The sequence below is a fragment of the Parambassis ranga genome, chromosome 19 (assembly GCF_900634625.1).
Source record: "Parambassis ranga chromosome 19, fParRan2.1, whole genome shotgun sequence".
In the NCBI taxonomy this organism is placed as follows: Eukaryota; Metazoa; Chordata; class Actinopteri; family Ambassidae; genus Parambassis; species Parambassis ranga.
Genome location: NC_041039.1, coordinates 21,086,290 through 21,103,862, shown reverse-complemented (window position 1 = coordinate 21,103,862; position 17,573 = coordinate 21,086,290). Strand labels below are relative to the sequence as shown.

General features: G+C 43.6%; 1 protein-coding gene across 6 annotated transcripts in view; it reads right to left on the bottom strand.

Annotated features, from left to right (window-relative positions):
• Positions 1-17,573, bottom strand: part of LOC114452344 (transcription factor SOX-6-like) — an 89,597-nt gene extending 72,024 nt beyond the window's left edge. For 2 of the 6 annotated variants that reach the window (XM_028431617.1, XM_028431618.1), the window contains exons 1-2: positions 17,191-17,573; positions 3,803-3,871 (exon numbers count right to left, since the gene is read on the bottom strand). The gene's annotated coding sequence lies outside the window, so the exon portion shown is untranslated. Of the gene's footprint in view, positions 1-3,802; positions 3,872-15,940; positions 16,125-17,190 lie in introns of those variants that run through there. The other 4 variants (XM_028431612.1, XM_028431614.1, XM_028431613.1 and 1 more) reach the window with 4 other exon arrangements.

Below are 17,573 nucleotides of genomic sequence, written 5' to 3'. Positions count from 1 at the left end.
CTGACACCAAAAGTAATTTTTAAAAAAGTGTGAGAATAGACCGACTATCAACGTCCACCGTCAATATAAGAAAGAACGGATTTTACTCTGACTTCACCTCAACATTTTCCCCGCTCACTTCCAGTTTTAGTTTTGCCAATCCTCCATGTTCTACAGTTACAGACACTGCCAACACTTTCTCTTGGCCTGGTGTGTGTGTGTGTCATGTGCTTACTCAAAATCATCAGCGCTGAAGCCGCCAGCCACCTTTCCTCATCCAAAGGTTAATACTTGAGCAAAATATGATAAATTGCCTTTGTTGAGGGAAAAAGTTTCAAATCATTGTCATCTGATAATCTGATCATTTATCCATGCATCATTCCCCGGTATCCATATCCTGTACATGCAAAGCTGTATGCACAAAGCAACTGTACACATGTCTGATTTGGATCAATAATGTCCAATGACATCTTTTACTCATTGTAAATAGTTAATATTAGACTGTTGTTGATTAAAGTGTGAATTTTTCTTGTATCTCTGATCACTGCTGCATCTTTCTATCTATCAATCAATTGACTAACGTTCCTAATTTGCATCCTTTGCCTTTCAAGTCAGTTTCTATATTGTCCAGGAAAAGTCATTTTGACAGAAAGTCTGTCAGTACATGGCCTGACACTCACTGAGCGTTACACTAGCCCGCTATAATGAGGTGTGAATGCATGCGATGGCCTCTGAGTGAGGCAAACACAGCGTCCCTTTTCTTGGGGTTAAAATGAAAATGGTTAAAATATAGATCCATCCTCCTGCACACCTCCCTGCTTTCTCACTCTGCCTGCCCATCTAGCCTGTGCATTACCTCATCAGAGGAGGATCTGCCTAAAGCCGCAGCGGTCACACAACAGACAAAAGCGCTCATCTCCAGGAAGCCGCTGCCGCTGCCTGCGGTTTTGGAGAGAGGAGAAGAGAGGGGAAAAAGTGACTCAGCCCCACGGCTCCTTTCTTCTCTCTGCCGACTTAGGGATAAACGGAGGGATAAAGCGCAGGGGGAGATAATATTTAGAGCAGGCCCCATTTCAAGGGCAATAGAAGAGAGAAAGTAGGGTATGAGCTTGGGTGGTTTGGGAAGTAGCCACAAGGGTCGGTCTATACTGTTACTGGCACTGGGCCTTGCACCATGGACTTATGTGTAAGTGGGGAGGAACTGCTGCTGGCTTGGCCCTGCCTGAAAGGCACGGCCGCTGCAGCTCCACGAGCCGCTTCAAAGCGAAACAGATGGGCCTCAGACGGGATGTTGATGAGGCATGAGTGCGCAAAACACAAACATGCATGCAAGCACAAACACATATAAATTGATACAGACGCAGCCTGACAAACAACTAAATAAGGAACACACAAGCACATTGTATGTACTCGCTGTGATGTGCTGGTGAGCCGCCATGCATGAATGAATGCAGTGACTTGAAGCAGAGGTTTACCTCTCTTTTCCCACCACTAAATATGTGTCTTTTGCAAACGCACAGGGCATTCTGTCCCCTCTAAGTGGACGTTTCATACATGTGGACAAATCCAATCAATTATCTAAATGGCTTAGCGCAAGAGGACACAATAAGTCACTGTTAACATAAACCTAAGCGCTGAGAAATTACACTAAATTTTGTTAGACACTGCTCATTAACTGTAACACAGTGAAGTTCACATACAAAGCTGCAGTAAAAAGGAACAGGGCAGAGAAGGACATTATTTTGAGGAAGGCAAACAGGTAACCTCAGTGGGTTCATTAGCCCATTAGCTCATTAGCTTGCCATAAATCATCCACGACCACCAAACGACTGCTTGCTGTCTGGTCACTCCCTGCAAATGACTGTTACTCCAGCAGCCATGTGTTACAACAGAGATCCACAAATAGAGCTGTTATTTGGCTGAAATCTTGTCCCAGCCTTTCTCACTACTTACTGCATTAAGGCCTCTTGTGTATCTATATCTACAAATACTGTGTCATGCATACCTTTTTTATTATACAGTACACATTCAAATTTAGATCTAGTTCTCAACACTCACAGACAGTATAAAACTGCTGCATATTTGTAAAACTGTTGTGCAACATAAGAGACATCCCGCTCCTCTGATCTCCACCATCAGATCTTAAATCTCTAATAGCAGCACACAGCACCCGCTTGCTTTCTCTGAAAATGAAGATGCCATAAACTGCTGCTGTCACGACAGGATTGGTACCCTATAAAGACTGTAACCTTGTTAGGAGGGTCCACTTGTCATCTTACCGCTATCTTATTAGATTTGAAAAGCAACTGCATGTTAAAAGACACAATAATGTGATTTCAAGTTTTCAGATGAACTGATGAAATTAAGAGAGTTTGATGGAATTAAACAGAAGCCTAAGTGCTTTGGTTTTTCCCAATCTTGACACAATCCCTTCCAATAAATTCAGTGAAATTTGTGCATAAGTTATCATCTACAGTGCTCTTTGAGTTGCTTGATGTATGAGTCTTCAACCTTTCCGGCTTATAAATGTCACACTGATTTTTGTAACTTTGTCCTCTCAGGTGTTGCCTGACCTGTGGGGCAGCTGGAGATCAAAAACTCACACAAATCCATCCGGCTAGCCTTCAAGCTATGTGCTGGTGCTGAGCCATGGGTGTATGCACGTAAGGAAGTATTAGAACTTGAAAAACCCTTTGGTCAGAGTGGCAGGAAGTAACTTTTCTCATTTTCTGAAAGTTCCTTGGTGTGTTGTAAACAGCTCCTAGTGACCACCCACACGATTCTGCATCACAATCAATCAGGTAATCCTGTGATTTCCTTTCAATATTCTCCATAAACGTCAGCAGCCCAGATGATCATCATATTATTAAAAATAAAAGCATAATGGCGACATCTCGTCTGTTCAGCTCCTAGTGTGGTCCTGGCCTGGCTGGTGAAGCACAGCGCTAAACTGTGATACAGAACGAGACAATTTACACGAGCCATAAATCAAGTCTTTGAAAATTGAGCTCCCCGACCGACCGGCAGGACACAGATTATCACTCACAACAAAACAGTCAAGCGTTTCTATCCACTCTCAGAGTGAGATGCCAGCAAGAATCAAACAGGCCACTTGTTGACCTAGCAGTGACACGGCTCAAGGGCCACTAGAGAGGACCTTAATAAGTATTCTTAAACAGGGGGATTAGCCAGATGGTCAGATCACTCTTTTCTCCAACGTCTCCCATCTGTACATTTCATATGTCCCCCGTCTCTGCTGAAACCATCGAGATCGGCCACTGCGACCTCACCAGCCTAATTTAGGCTAGTGTTACCTACAGCACTATTTGACTCCAGATATAATCTTTATTGCTCACAGAGAGAAAGTCCATTAAAAGGCATACTGTAGGTTCCTGCGCTGAAAGGTTCCTGGAGTGATGCCTGTGAGAGCCTTTAAAAGACCCCTTTCTTCACCCAAGTGAAAGCAGCTATTGAGGGCACACAGGGCAGAACACTACCCGGAGTGGAGGTCTGCATTTGCTGCGAAACAAATCAAAAGCGTTCTGTATGTGCCGACGGAGGGGTGAGAGGTAGTGGACATGACACAGAGTCAGACATGTTAACACTGATTCATACACAAATCTGAAGTGAACACAATCACTGGTGCAAAACGTGGCGTGTTTAAACACCAGCAACAGCTGCTCTGCCAAAACAATACGGAGTTCTCTGCGAAAGCTTATTATCTCCCTTTTCATAGTGCCAAACAGTGGCACAAAAGCACGAAGATGCTGGCAGCGTGACAGGAAACACTTATCAGTAGCGTTATTAGTTAAAGCAAACTTACAGAAACAACAGACTTCACTCCAACACCCTCTTCTCACTTGTGGATGACTTTAAAATTCATGAACGTCACCTGAAACGAAAGAAAAGACAAAAATCCATGTTGACTACACCAATTAAATCCATTTAAAAAGGGTACGTTCACCCAAACTCCAACCATAGCCAGAAACATGTCGAAAAAATAAGGATGAATGTGTTGCTGTGCACATTAGGAAACATTTTGATGAGCACTGAGCAAATTTCTGCCAAAGCATTAAAAAAATTTTGAATTGGAAGCTGTTCTTGGAGCCCACCTGAGAGCCCCTCTGTAAGCGGATGTTCGAGACAGAACAGAGGTCCTGTGTGAAGTCTAAAGCAGAGCCAACAGAGGATCAGTGTATTTCTCTCACAGCACAAACAACGGCACACACTCAAAGACTAACAGCCACGCAAAGACTAACAGACGACAAACAGCGTGATTCTTGTACGCAGCTTTGAAGTTGAAAAATTGGCCGCAATCTGTCTTAACGCAGTTAGTGCAGCCTGATATTTTCTTTCAAAAATTGATTCCAATGAGAGCAAGGGGGGGAAAAAAAAAATCTCTTATCAGATGGACAGCTTGCCATTCTTGGGCTGCTTGGCTTAAACACACCACTCCGAAAGCAAACCTGGGGTCAGCCTTATTATAGCCTCACACGCACACAAGTGCACCCAAAGCAGGGGTCACAGAAAACAAATAATAACATCAAAGAGGTCAAACTGCCGACAGAGCACTTTGAAGGTACCGTGATCAGGACAGAGAGGGCCCCAAATTGAGAGAGGATGAGAAACAGTCTTAATTGAGAGTGGGAGGTTACTAATTCAAGAAGAACAGGCTAAGGAGGGAGCCTGCACCGGCAACAAAACAACATGAGCAGCTTTTTTTCTGACACTATGCATCATGACGGCACCTTAACACGGAATCTAAATTGTACAAAGAGGGCAATACAAACACGCCTTTGATTCCACAATTTGAGGCTAATTGAGAACAATGAAGAAAAAAGCAAACATTGGACATGTATGATCTTTTATTCATGTCTTTAATCAACCCAAAGATTCTCTCTTGGATGCGTTTTTTTTTTCTCTCAGGGCACAATTAAGAGCAATTCTGGCCAGAGCAACTCAAAGACTTGTGCACTAAGAAGTTCTGATAATAATAATGATAACAAATAGTCGGCAAAAACACACTTCAGTGAAACATCTCTACAAACATTTCATTAAGATGCAACTCTCTTTCTCCCTCTCTCTTGCTGTGATTTTGCCCCACAGAAGTTAAGAAGCCATACACTCAAAAAGCCACCTTTTCAATCGAGTGACTGCGAGTTGGATTCCCTTGAGCGCCGTTCACACTCCGCGGCTCTCGCTGACCCGTCTGAACACGTTCCAGATGTCTGCAGAACCAGTTATTCTGTTTCCTCTCCTTCTTTTTAACCACCCCTCTCTTCCTTTCTTTCTCCCCACCATTCCTTAGCTTCCACACGCCCTGCCACTCATCTGCAGATGGCAGATCTGACACCTGGAGGATGCTGGGTAATCAGGGAGAGACAGCTGGTTGCCCAGTAGAGAAGAGCTGCAGCACAATGGACGCACGCACACGCGTACATCAGCACAATACTTGACACTTGTTCACATTAGTATGTGTGATTTTGGTAGTTTTGGTGCCTCAGCCTCCTCCTCCAGAAGGAGGTCTGCATAAGGGCTAAAATCCCAAAATCTCAAATGAAGACTTTCCACACACTAGTGCCTGTAATAATTATATAACATTCATATGAAATACATTAATATCATAAAATATTCACTGCAACGTAATGATGACTATTTCAGCCATGCCTGGTTTTAATAAAGAACATGGACTGCTCATTGGAACTACTCTGCACTCATACAGACCAGCTGACACACACTGTTTCGTGCCCACTAACAATTTCTCCTTGTTCCTGTGTTTCATGTGGTCCTTTTATTTTTTTGTCTCACTCCTTTTCTTGGCAGGCACCAAACACTGCTCATCTCCTCCACGTCTGAGGGGTGGGTGTGTGGGGGTGCTCTGACACAGGAGAACCAGGCTATAAAGCCATACCCGGCTCTCCTTCTGACAACTGCAGGAAGTAACAGCTACCTTTTTGGCCCACTGTCCAACAGCTGTAAAATGGCACATGTCACCCTACAGTTGAGCCGTGCAGCTGCAACAAAAAAAAAGCACCTGTCTGAAACAGAAACGAAAGGCCAGAAAAGAAAAGCAGTGACATCATCACATTAAAGATAGCACCCGGAGAGGTAATGGACATTGTGCATGACAAGGAGATACAGAGTATTATGTTCACAGCGAGGTCTGCACCTGCACAATGAATGCACGCATTCACGCAACAAAATATGCGCGGGCCCAAATGTTGTCTTGTTGCAGCTGTCAATGCCACTTGTGCAGACGTGGACACACTGGAGTAAGAACAATGGAACTCTATGAGACTGAAGCTCCCTCAATGAGCCTCGCACCGCATGTGGCTCTGCACTGCCACTTCCATGTCTGCACCATAGGAGACAGAGGAAGCTTCCAACTAATCATATGGACAATTAAACCAAATGAGCTTCATTTGACCCATAAATGATGAGCTTATAGCACACATACGGCTAATATTTCTGTGATTGTTTCACTATGTTTTCAAGCGGCTTATCCTTCTATTAACGCTGAGCTCTTACTTTACTGCTTTTCTGCTCTGACTGTCAAACATGTCCCTTGATCCCAGTCTAACGATATTAGCTCTGTCTTCTCCAAAATGTGCTCTGCCATTCTTGACAGGTAACATTTTTAAAGGCTAGAGGCATGTTTGAAGCCAAATAGTTCATACAATGTGCTGTCCAAGCATGTCTGAGAGCAAAAGTTTTTACTGTGTTCTAATTAAATGCAACAAATCTCCTATAAATGGGTAAAAAAATGTAAATATTGCATCATATTTCCTTAAGACTTTATGCACGTGGGTGGCAAAATGCTAAAGAATACATGTAAAAAGTGAACAATAGGGGATGTTTGCATGAGTGCAAAGCCTTTGTGTTCCCTCTCACAAAACACCTTGGTGAACATTACAGAAGCTTAAGTGACAACACGCATTCTTCCCCCAAGTCGCAGCTAACATGAAATATTGCTAAAGTGAAGGGTTGGGGGGGGGGAGGAGAGCGAGGGAATGGGCAAGCGCCAGCACATACATCTAAAACCTCGCCCCTCTGCTTGCTACCCTTAGGAGATTACATTATGGCACTCACTATTGTCCCACTTCTCCAAGACAAAGCCTGTTCCACTGTGCAAACAGCGCGCCTTGGAAAGATTGTAAAAACAAGAGGTGAATGTCAAAGGCAAATGTGAATAGGATCTCTCCCTTCTTTTGTCGAGCTGGTGAGGTATGCACAAACACATCGCTGCATGACAGAGAAGAAAGGAGGGCCTTGTGAAGGAAAGAGCCGGAAAAAAGTTGGAGCGTCTTCTCATGAAAAGGCCAATACCGTGAGAAGTTGCCTGCTTGACTTCTGGATCTATAGAAAAAAAAAGAGCCCCAGAACACACACACACACAGACACACACACACAAGGCGCTATGCTAAAGACAAAACACAAGACCGGGAATGATGACCTATGGCTGCCAAGAGCATAAAGGTTGCAAAACAATGTGTGTCCAAAGAAAAGAAAACAATAGTTACAAAATAACACATTCATCAAGAGAGTAAATTTCCTTCATTTACTGCAAAGTGATATCAGATGTGTGAAGACCAGCCAAGCCCGGCTGAGCTTCCACTGTCCCAGCCGAAAAGTCAGCCTTGTCACGACCCAAACAAGGCTTTAACTGTCAGGGGCAATTAATGAGGGCGACCTCGGCTCCCTCTAATTTACAAGGCCAGCGCCAGCCTGTAATTAATTGCTGCGTGCATAAATGTAAATGAGTCCACTGGGGAAGTAAAGGGAGGGGGAGAAAAACGGCTGTCAGGCCAATATTCCAGCGGGGAGCAATCTGTGAGAGAGGGAAATGATTTAGAGGACAGCGCACAAATCTGCTGCTCCGTAAAAAACACAGGGAGGCTGGATGTGAGAGGAGACTTGTTGAGCTGGAGGAGGTGGTCGTCAGGAGTGCTTCAAAAAACCAATTGAAAAAACTGTGGTGGTAATAAATATCAACTGTTTAATTTCAATCTTCTCCGCCCCCGTACGTCTTCCATTTGTATTCATAAGAGAAATCAAACATACAGTTTATCTTATCTGTCAGACTCAAACTCCTCCATCACACACTGCTCTTAGGAGTTTTTTGTAAGAATTAATATCGTCCTATTTTCTTTTATAATTTGAAGGTTTTTGTTTCTACTTCTTGCCTGCCTGTTGTATGTGAAGTTGAGTCAGAGAGTGATTACAACAGTTATTGATCTGATATCCACTAAGCTGCATTTGTCAGGCTTTAGTCATTTCATGATGCTACTCACAGTCTTTGGTTGTAAATCATGTATTCTTAGCTTGAATAAATGGATGGATTAATGCAAATGTGCATGCATTTGTAGCTAAATTGAGCAAGAACCTTCAAAGTTGCCATATTTTTTATTAGATTACTCAAAAAGCCAGAAGAATTGCTGTTTTTTGCCAAATAATTCCTTTTAAATGGGTGGTTTCTTTCACCACGACTCCCCTTCATCCTCATTATTATGTCGTACCTTATCCAAAAGGTCTGCGCAATTACAAATAATACATAAAACTAAAGAGAGGCAGGCGGGCAAACTATGTAATCATTTATGGGAACTACAATAGCGGCTGTCATTCATAAATCTTCTGCACAAAAGGCCGCCTCTTAACTCCCTGCCATGAACAAACAGGTACAGAGACCATTGTGCATTCAAACATGCAGAAATGTGGAGAAAACACACGTGAGATCTACAATATATGGGCCAAAGTGTCACTTAAAGACAGAGGCATACACACACACACACACACACAGACACACACGGCAGCCACAATAGCCTCTTTATGACATAAGCTTCTTTGCACTACAGTGCTTTTACAAAGGCAAATGAGATTTTTCCTATAGCAGGCCTCCAGCAATAACAATTGACATCACAGGGCAGCCTACGTATGTTTCCCATATTTAACTGGGAGACACGGTGTAAGCTCCCCTGAAAATGAGACTAAACAGCTTGCTGAGGCAGCGTTTTCCCTCCTGCAGCGGCAGGAACCATCAACTTGAGGGACTGTGGCAAAAGGCCATTTTATTTGGTTACACACCGGCTATGAGCCAAGACAAATTAACTACCTCTAGTACAGTACTGCCCTGATTGCTTGTCGCTAATTTTGAGACAATAAAACAAAGTTTGCTCCCAATATATACCGCTGACGTAAGACGCACAAGAAAAGCACAACAGGTGGGGCCCACAAAGTGCCTGTAATTCCCTTCAGATGGCTCACAGCAGAGCAAACACATACACGGGGCTGCCACCATTAGGCATATCTCGGGTAATTGGGCGCAAATGTCAGCAGGCCATGGCTCTGCTGTCTGTCCCACCATCTAAAGTGTGTTGGACTACGTGGAGGAAACCCGAGGTGTGAGTCCAGTCAGCTCGATACCCGAGCCAGTGCCACTCCTCTGCACACCCTGACATCACTGAACACCACTCACAACACCTCTGCTAATCCAACAGCATGGACAGAACATAGCATACCATATACAAATAAACATGAGCCCGGAGATTGTCAGGACATTTATGAATATGTTTGTGGTGGGAGGAGTAATTCTGATGTGTGTGTGTCTCCATAAAGTGGTGCTTTTCTATTCTGAGTCGATACGCTGCCTCCCTGGTCCTCTCCTTTTTTCCTCTCTATCTGTAAGCCCAAGCACTCACCACCATGTCATGATGACAACGGCTCGATTAAAGACTTCTTTACGGCCTGGAAACCATGGCAACGCCCTGCGTAGACAAGCTGGCTGGCGACCAATTGGATTTAGGCCTTGGCTCGGTGGGTGGGACCATGTTATCCTGGCCCTCACTACTTTACCACAGGCTCATTTCAGAGGCCTCGCACCCCGAACCCTGCTACCACGCCCCATTACTCCAAACCACTACGAGTGGTAAAGTGGAGGATACCCAGCCTGCTTTTAGAGGACGGTGATGCTTCTATAGATGGGAGGAGCAGGCAACAGCAAAGTAAATATAAGCTCGGAATACAATCTCACAAAGCATGTTTTGTTTGTTTGTTTGTTTTAGATTATTAATAACCACAGATTCCTAAAACTCAAGAAAACTGCAGTGCACCTTGTTATGAGTGAATGTTAATAGTTCTCTCCTCTTAAACAGCATGAACAGCACAGGGGTTGGGAGGAATCTATCAGGCCTCCAGGCGGCAACTACTGTGCTACAATGTCAGAATTATGTGTACCAGCAACCTCAAAAATGGTGTTGGTTTAGGTGATATAGAAGGTGTGTATAGTAACCCATTTTATGACTATAACCAACCAAGGAGCAATTGGAAGACAATGCAAAACCAAACAAACGTAAGCAGCGAGTGAAGGTAAAAGTGAAGCCTACAACATGTAAGATTGAACTTGAGACGTGTGTCAGCCTCCACCACCCCTTCCTCCAGCCTCCTATCATATCCTATGATACACCTACATGCAAAAAATTGGAATATATGAGTATTTCTTAGGGCTCAGGTTGTGTGTCTGTATCGTCTTTGCATGCAGACACAGCAGAGTGTGGTTCTGTCTTGTCTGAGCCTGAGCAGCGTTTGCCACTTTGAGCAGCTCTTCACTGCACAAACGTTTCTGCATTCTCCTTTTCTTTTCTACCCTTGGACAGACTGGTTTAAAAAAAGCAACCGCACAATGAAACCTATATTGTTGTACAACAACGGCGGCGGCTCCTGAAGCAACTTTCAAAGTGATCACATTCTTAGGTACAGCAGCCGGGAGCGATCCGTGCAATATCAACAGCAAACCTTCATCAAAGTGAAGTGCAAATAATTTCTTTAGTTTGTTTTAACCTTCAGGGTGTGCCCGAGGGGTGGGGTTCATGTGTCACGACAATTCAGAAACAGCAAACCTACCTGTCAATCACACAAAAGACGAGTAAATGTATCTTCAAACACTTCCACTCTATTGTCAAAACTAATGAGCATTTGCATTGTCTTGCATATCAAACCCGTCCATCCTGTTTTTTTAGAAGCTCAAAAACTATCCAGGAGATGTTTGCTAATGATACCCACGCTCTGTATTATGTTAAGCACAAAAGTACACTAAGAGGCTTCAGTTATAGAAATTATGAGTCATCTTCACAGTTTAAATCAGCTTACTGTAGAGTTGGAATCAGCATTTGAGGGTTTGGAGGATTCACAGAGGAGAGTGTCTTAATCCCAGCACTAAAAATTAACATAGGGATAATTGTAGGAGCTACTTTTTTTTCCATTTTAACCAAAGAACAGCTGAAGTATACATTGGGCTTAAACTGCGGGGACAATCATAGACACAAACCAGTCATAAACATTTCCAAAAAACCAAACAACTTCCCAGAGAGAGGCTCCATGTCACACTCTGCTACACAAATACTGGAAGCCCAGCAGAGACAATGGTTCACAGACAGACCATCAACAACGCCGTTTCCGTCGTGTCATATATGTGTCATGTCAGGATAAAATAAGCAGTGTGTTATTTTATGTGACAGCATTTTGGGGTTAGTGGAGAAGGGAGGTTTCTGTCCTTATTTAAAACAAAAATAACAAGCCTGCAAATGTTTGGTTCAGATGAGTTCAGGCTGCCGATTGATCCTGACAGACAGTCTGAGATCATCTGTCATGTCAACCACCGTTGGATTTTTAGGGTCTTGTGCTTTTAGTTTGGCTGTGTTCAATGTAACCCAATGGGACAGGATGGGAAAAAAGAAAGAGAAAGTGAGAGAGACCAAAGCAAAGTGGATGGAAGAGGAAGGACTGAAAACCTCCTGGACTCTAAGACACCATTTCCCTTTTCTGTAAAATCATCAGGAGCAGTGTAATTGCCAAAGCATCTGCTGCTGCTGCTGCTGCTGCTGCTGCAGTCCAAGGCCACGACTGCTGACTGACAGATAAAGACTCACTGGCGCACTCGTGTCAGTCACCTGGTCACCCTTTAGTCTTGTTGGAATTACAAAAAGTGTAGAATCTGATTGGTTGGTGCAATTTAATCCCATAATTTATGTAGAAGAATCAACTTTTTATGTCTTTTTTTTTTCCTGGTGTCACACATTTGACGGGAGGGTTCGGCAGCAGAGGAAAAAGAAAGGAGGTTGAATGATGTCTTGTTACAATGAGATGGCCTCCTTACAGTCAAACAATAAAGTTACAGTGATGGGATTTACATAACCAAGGAGCAATGAATAATAACTTGAGGGACTAATCTCTTTTACATGCAACTTAGAGCAATATGTTTCTGTCGAGGACAGATAATCAGATTGAGAATCATCCGATCTGCGTTTCTTTTGTGTGCACCTATTTTTTTTTAATTAATTTATATTTTGGAGAAACAAACAAAAAACATTTTGCATCCCATCATCTTTACACATGATTTACAATGATGATGATGTTTGTCCAAACAAACCTTGACGAAATTATTTCACCTTACGTGAAGAATCCCTGCGCTGCCTTGTACGTTCATATACAAAGCGCAATCCAGAAACTATTTTTTCACTAGGTTTCTACATTTTCAAGAATGATTTTCAGCAGGAGTAGGTAGACAAACAGCAGCTCTGTGTGTTGTGTGTGTGTGTGTGTGTGTGTGTGTGTCAGCGGAGAGCGTGGGGGTGAGTTTTTCCACTCGCAGGCAGAGAGAACGATGGTGCAGGTCGCTGCAGTGCCAAGTAGTCCACAAAAACTAACCAGGAAGAAAACATAAAAAGGCAACATCACAAGTAACTTTCATCCCACATGATCATTGCATAAATAAAAATGAAGTGGTTTAAGTTTAATGTGAATTCAAGCCACCCCTTGTTATTTTTCTCTCTAGGCAGAATGCCAGGTTTGTGACTGTGTTAACAGTGCAGCAGTCATTTGTCAAAGGCTCTTGTGTAAACTGTACATTTATAAATCTAACTTGGGGCTTTACAGATACATAATAGCCATTGTTAAGACAGCAGCCGTCATGCACACGCTGACACACACACACCCTGATGCACGAAGCAAAGGAAAGTCAGAGAAAGAAGAAGCAGAAGAGCATGAACTTCAAGACACCGTGATGCTAAGACAAGGAATTAATACTGTATGTAATCATGTAAAATGAGAGTAGAGACGCTGTGAGTGTGTGTGTGTGTGTGTGTGTGTGGATGCTGTTGTCATTAGGGGGTGTTGTGTCAAGTAAGCTTTTATTCTGAGCTTTGTAATTGGATGGTGGGGAGCAGGTGCTGGAGAATCTGAGGCAGAAGGGAAAGGTTACCCCCGCACACAGAAAAGAGAAAGAGAGGGGAGCAGAATGAAGACGGCGCCCCGTTATTCTCCGAGCTGGAGATGGAGGGAAGCCGTTTCCAAGGTGGCCGGGAACAGAGAGGAAGGATCCACAGAGCAGGACGTCAACCCAACAGGACACACACCCACACAGTCAAGAAACGTATATATATATATATATATACACATGCAACAAGAAAGGCCACCCAGTGCAAACACTGCACAGCAAGGACGCACTGAGAGATGCTTTTATAGTACACACACACACATGTGCACAAGGACACGCATGAATACATGTGTGGCCCACTCCTGTAGTACACAGCAAAAAAAAATGTTTAAAAATACACATGAGGACAATTAGTCACTCTCTGTGTCGACAATCACTAAAAGCACAAAAGATGTTAAAGTCCAGACAGAAATACAAGCACACACATACATACAAACACACCTAAGATTGCATTGTGGTTGAGAAACTTATGGGCATCTGCCAGCTTGCTTCAAGTGCTCATTCTCCAGGGCCCCAACCTTTCTTTTTCGGCAGCAACACTGCAATTTGGGTGTGCCGTTGGGCTAGAGATAAGTATAGGCTGACTAATATGCACTTAGGACCCAGGGAGAAATACTTAGGGCTAAATGTTTAATTTGTGTTTGTACAACACATGTCCAATTTAGGGGCTGGTGTCTTTTTCAAAAGAGCCCGACAACAAATAATTAGGACTCTCCGGATCAAGGCCACAGCCTTAAAATGGTGGAGTGACTGGGTTTTCCGATGAAGGTGAACGGCATCCTCAAAAAAACAACAACAACAAAAAAAAAAAACAACATATGGAATCACTTAAATTTGCAACACCGAGGTCTGAAGAAAGAGAGATGTTTTGCTCAGTGTAAATAAAATAAGAGTATTTGCTGAGTGGGGGGGGGGGGGGATCCTGTAACTCAAGAGTGTCTGATAAATCAGTCTCAAAATCCAGAGCATTCCTCCTCTCTCTTCATCTATCTCCCTCTTTTCTCCCAGCTGTCAGATCCCTTAATCTTTACCCTCTCTTAACTGCTTGTACACTGTCTTTGCCACTAGAGAGTCCCTCTGCACCGCACCGCAGGAAAAGGCCTCTCATACTCCAAGAAATATATATGTGGCATATTAGAATGGAGAGTGAGCAACTGCTGCATTTTTAAATATGAGAGTCTTGAGGTTGGCCTTGTATTACTTTGCATTAACACCAGCTTCACATTGAGGAAAAAGGAAAATATATTATATATATATATATATATTCAAAGCAGAATTTAGTTTATAATAAATGTTTTTTTTTTAATAACTGAAAGTGAGTGAGAGGAGTCTGAAAAGATTTACATCGTAAAATTAAATGACTATCATTTTTATTATTATTATTATTATTATTATTATTTTAAACCCAGGAAATTAATCTGCAGGATTTTAAACACACGATGAAATTTAATAAAATAGGTCATTTTAATTCATTTCAATCATTCTGATTGGCTCCATATGTGATGGACATTTTTACGCACGGTTCCTAATAGAGATTTCATGCTGCTGACAGACCTCTATTGGACCACACAGTGACCGGCCGCTGCATTCAGGCTTGTCCGCCTGTTGTCAGCGCTGATTCCCACAGAAGAAGAAGAAGAAGAAGGAGACGAGGAGGAGGAGGAGGAGGAGGAGGTGGTGGAGGAGTAGAAAAAAAAATAGAAAAGCTGCAGGTCTCCCCTCAGACAGCGGAGAAAGCGCAGCCATGCAGCCCGGGACAATGTGCTGAATTGGCAGCCTATATATAAGTCTGCCATTTGGACACTCTAATGCCACTTTACCTTATGAGGGAACTTCAACCCGCAGCACCTGCTCAAAACAAAATGCCATAGGAGATCAGCTTCCCTGCTCGGATTGTTTTTCAGACACTCTCACTTACAAGAGAGAGAGAGAGAGAGAGAGAGAGAGAGAGAGAGGGGTTGTCTATAAATTGTTCTGCCAGAGTCCAAACAATTAAACAACTTGTTGGAAATTGTGATTTACTGCGCAGGCCGTCGTGGGCAGGCCCAAACTGGCAGCTGGAGGATCTGTCAAGCTGGGCAATTATAGCTCTGGATAGAGGAGGGATTTGATGCGCAAACAAAAAAAACGTAGATGCGTAAAAACAATTAAAGCTGATGCTTGGAAATTGCGCATTAAAACCCCAACACGAAAAGTGATTAAAAAGTTGTTCCATCATTTTAGAAATCAGTGAGACATCTATCCGGACCCTGCGTTTCCTCTCCAGCTGCTTTCAAACTCATTTTTTTTGTCATCATGCATGTCTGATCTCTCTCTCTCTCTCCTCTTAACGCGTCTTATCTGCAGGCGAGCAGGGGCTTATCTCGGAGGTGTAGTGCGCCTCTAAATATGGGGAACACCCTGAAGTGTCTTTATCAGTGTTTTCCATGTCGTTGTCGTGCGCCTTGTCCTCCCGTACCCCCAGTGAACTCATGGGGCAAAGTTTCACACGCAGATCGTCCGAGCTGCAGGCTCCGCACCGCGGATTACAAACTGTCCCACAGCCCGCATGGCTCAGGTTCACACGCCCGCAATTAATTCCGCACATAAGCAGCGCTACACACACTCCAACAGGCTGATAGTTGTCAAGTGAAATTGATTCTTGTTTTCAGTGCAAACATTAAAGAAAACTATAAGAGTGAAAAGGAAACTTACTGAATTGTTTTAAACTCTCTCTCTCTCTCACACACACACACTGTCCTGTTTCCCTCCGGTATTGTCTCTCAATGGGTCCGTGTTAGGGCTCCCGGTCTATTTTAATTTATGACTCACGCATTCTTCTAGGGTCAGCCGCCGTGACCCCCGTTGGGGGGAAAGTTAACTCGGGCCCTGAAGACGCCACTCTTTTCCCAGCTTCTCCAGCTCCTCTCTGTCTTTATTGTATTCCGGTGCATGTGCGGCAGCGCAACACTGCGTCGCTGCGGGCAAATAATGCGCACTGTGTGTGGAGGTGCAGCGGAGCCGGGGACGCGCAGATGTCCGGTGACGCGTTCACGACTATGGACAGAAGGCTACCGCTGTGTGGCCGAAGAGGAAACTACTGAACCCACCGGACCTCAGTCACTGATGACTTTCAGAGCTCTGTGATACCAGAAACTTCAAAAAAAAACGTGCTTTAAATTTCAAACCCCGTGCTGTTTGGAAGTTTTTTAATTTGCTTGCAGTGATTTGATGCAAAGCCGTTTCGTACATAGACTCTGTAAATGTTCCTTAATGAGCTCTGAGCCTATAAAACTATTTTCTGGTGCTATAGAGCCGCTCATGCATGACAGGGATGACGTTCAGCCTGTGTTTTGATGCATCTTCTGAGTCTGAAATTACTTCTTTCTGTTAATTTGAGGGAATGGAAATGCATTCACTGACACTTTTTCTCGTCTACAGATTTATTGTTATGATTTTTTTTTGTTTCCAGTTTGGGATGAAATATGACACAATATCATAACTTTAAGTTTTCATATAGTTTGAGTAATAAAGGTAATAAATATTATTAAAAGTGAAAATAAACCTTTTTAAAACTGTTTCTTGGAGTTCTGATGCGTAAAATAACTCAATAAGCAGTTAAGGCATCTAGTCAGTGTTATCGCTTGGCCTCATCTACTTTTGGTTTCATCATATAAACAGAGATATGATCTATTTTTTTCCCTTATCGATAACAAACTTCAGCCTGTGTGAGGTAAACTTGCAGGTCAGCCGGGGATGAGCGCGTCTAATCACTGTCAAGCTGCAGGTTTACACAGAGTGATGCTGCCGCTGTCAGCGCTGTTTGTTGTGAAGCAGAGGTAAAAAAAAAAAAAAAAAAAAAAAAAAACACCAGCCCCAGAGGACGCGCCGGGTCCCTGTCCGGGTCCCTGTCCCGGTCCCGGTGCCGTCCACCCTCCCCTCAATGCAACAGGAGTCCCTCTTACCTGGCTTCACTTGTGCGTCATTCACTGCCTGTTTCTTGCAAACTTGAAGACTATAGTTACTGGCTGCTGATATCAGAGTTTCGGTGCTGGGACGAACCAGGAGTCAGTTCAAAAAGCCTTCAAATCCCGTGCGTAAAGTCACCATCGCTGGAGCGTGGCGCAGACTTTGGTAACTCCTCTGTGTCGGCGCTCCGCTGCGGATCAGAAAAGTAAAAGTCAAACACTTCAGCGTCGTTGTCAGAAGTGACACTGAGCCCGAGGAGCTGTCATGCGGGGAGGGTTTAACAAGTATTTTAGGTTATTTCCCGTCCGGCACTATGTGTAGGTTAAGTGAGAGTGCGGGGCACTGTCGGGTAAAGAAGCAGAGGCAGGATAACCCCTCC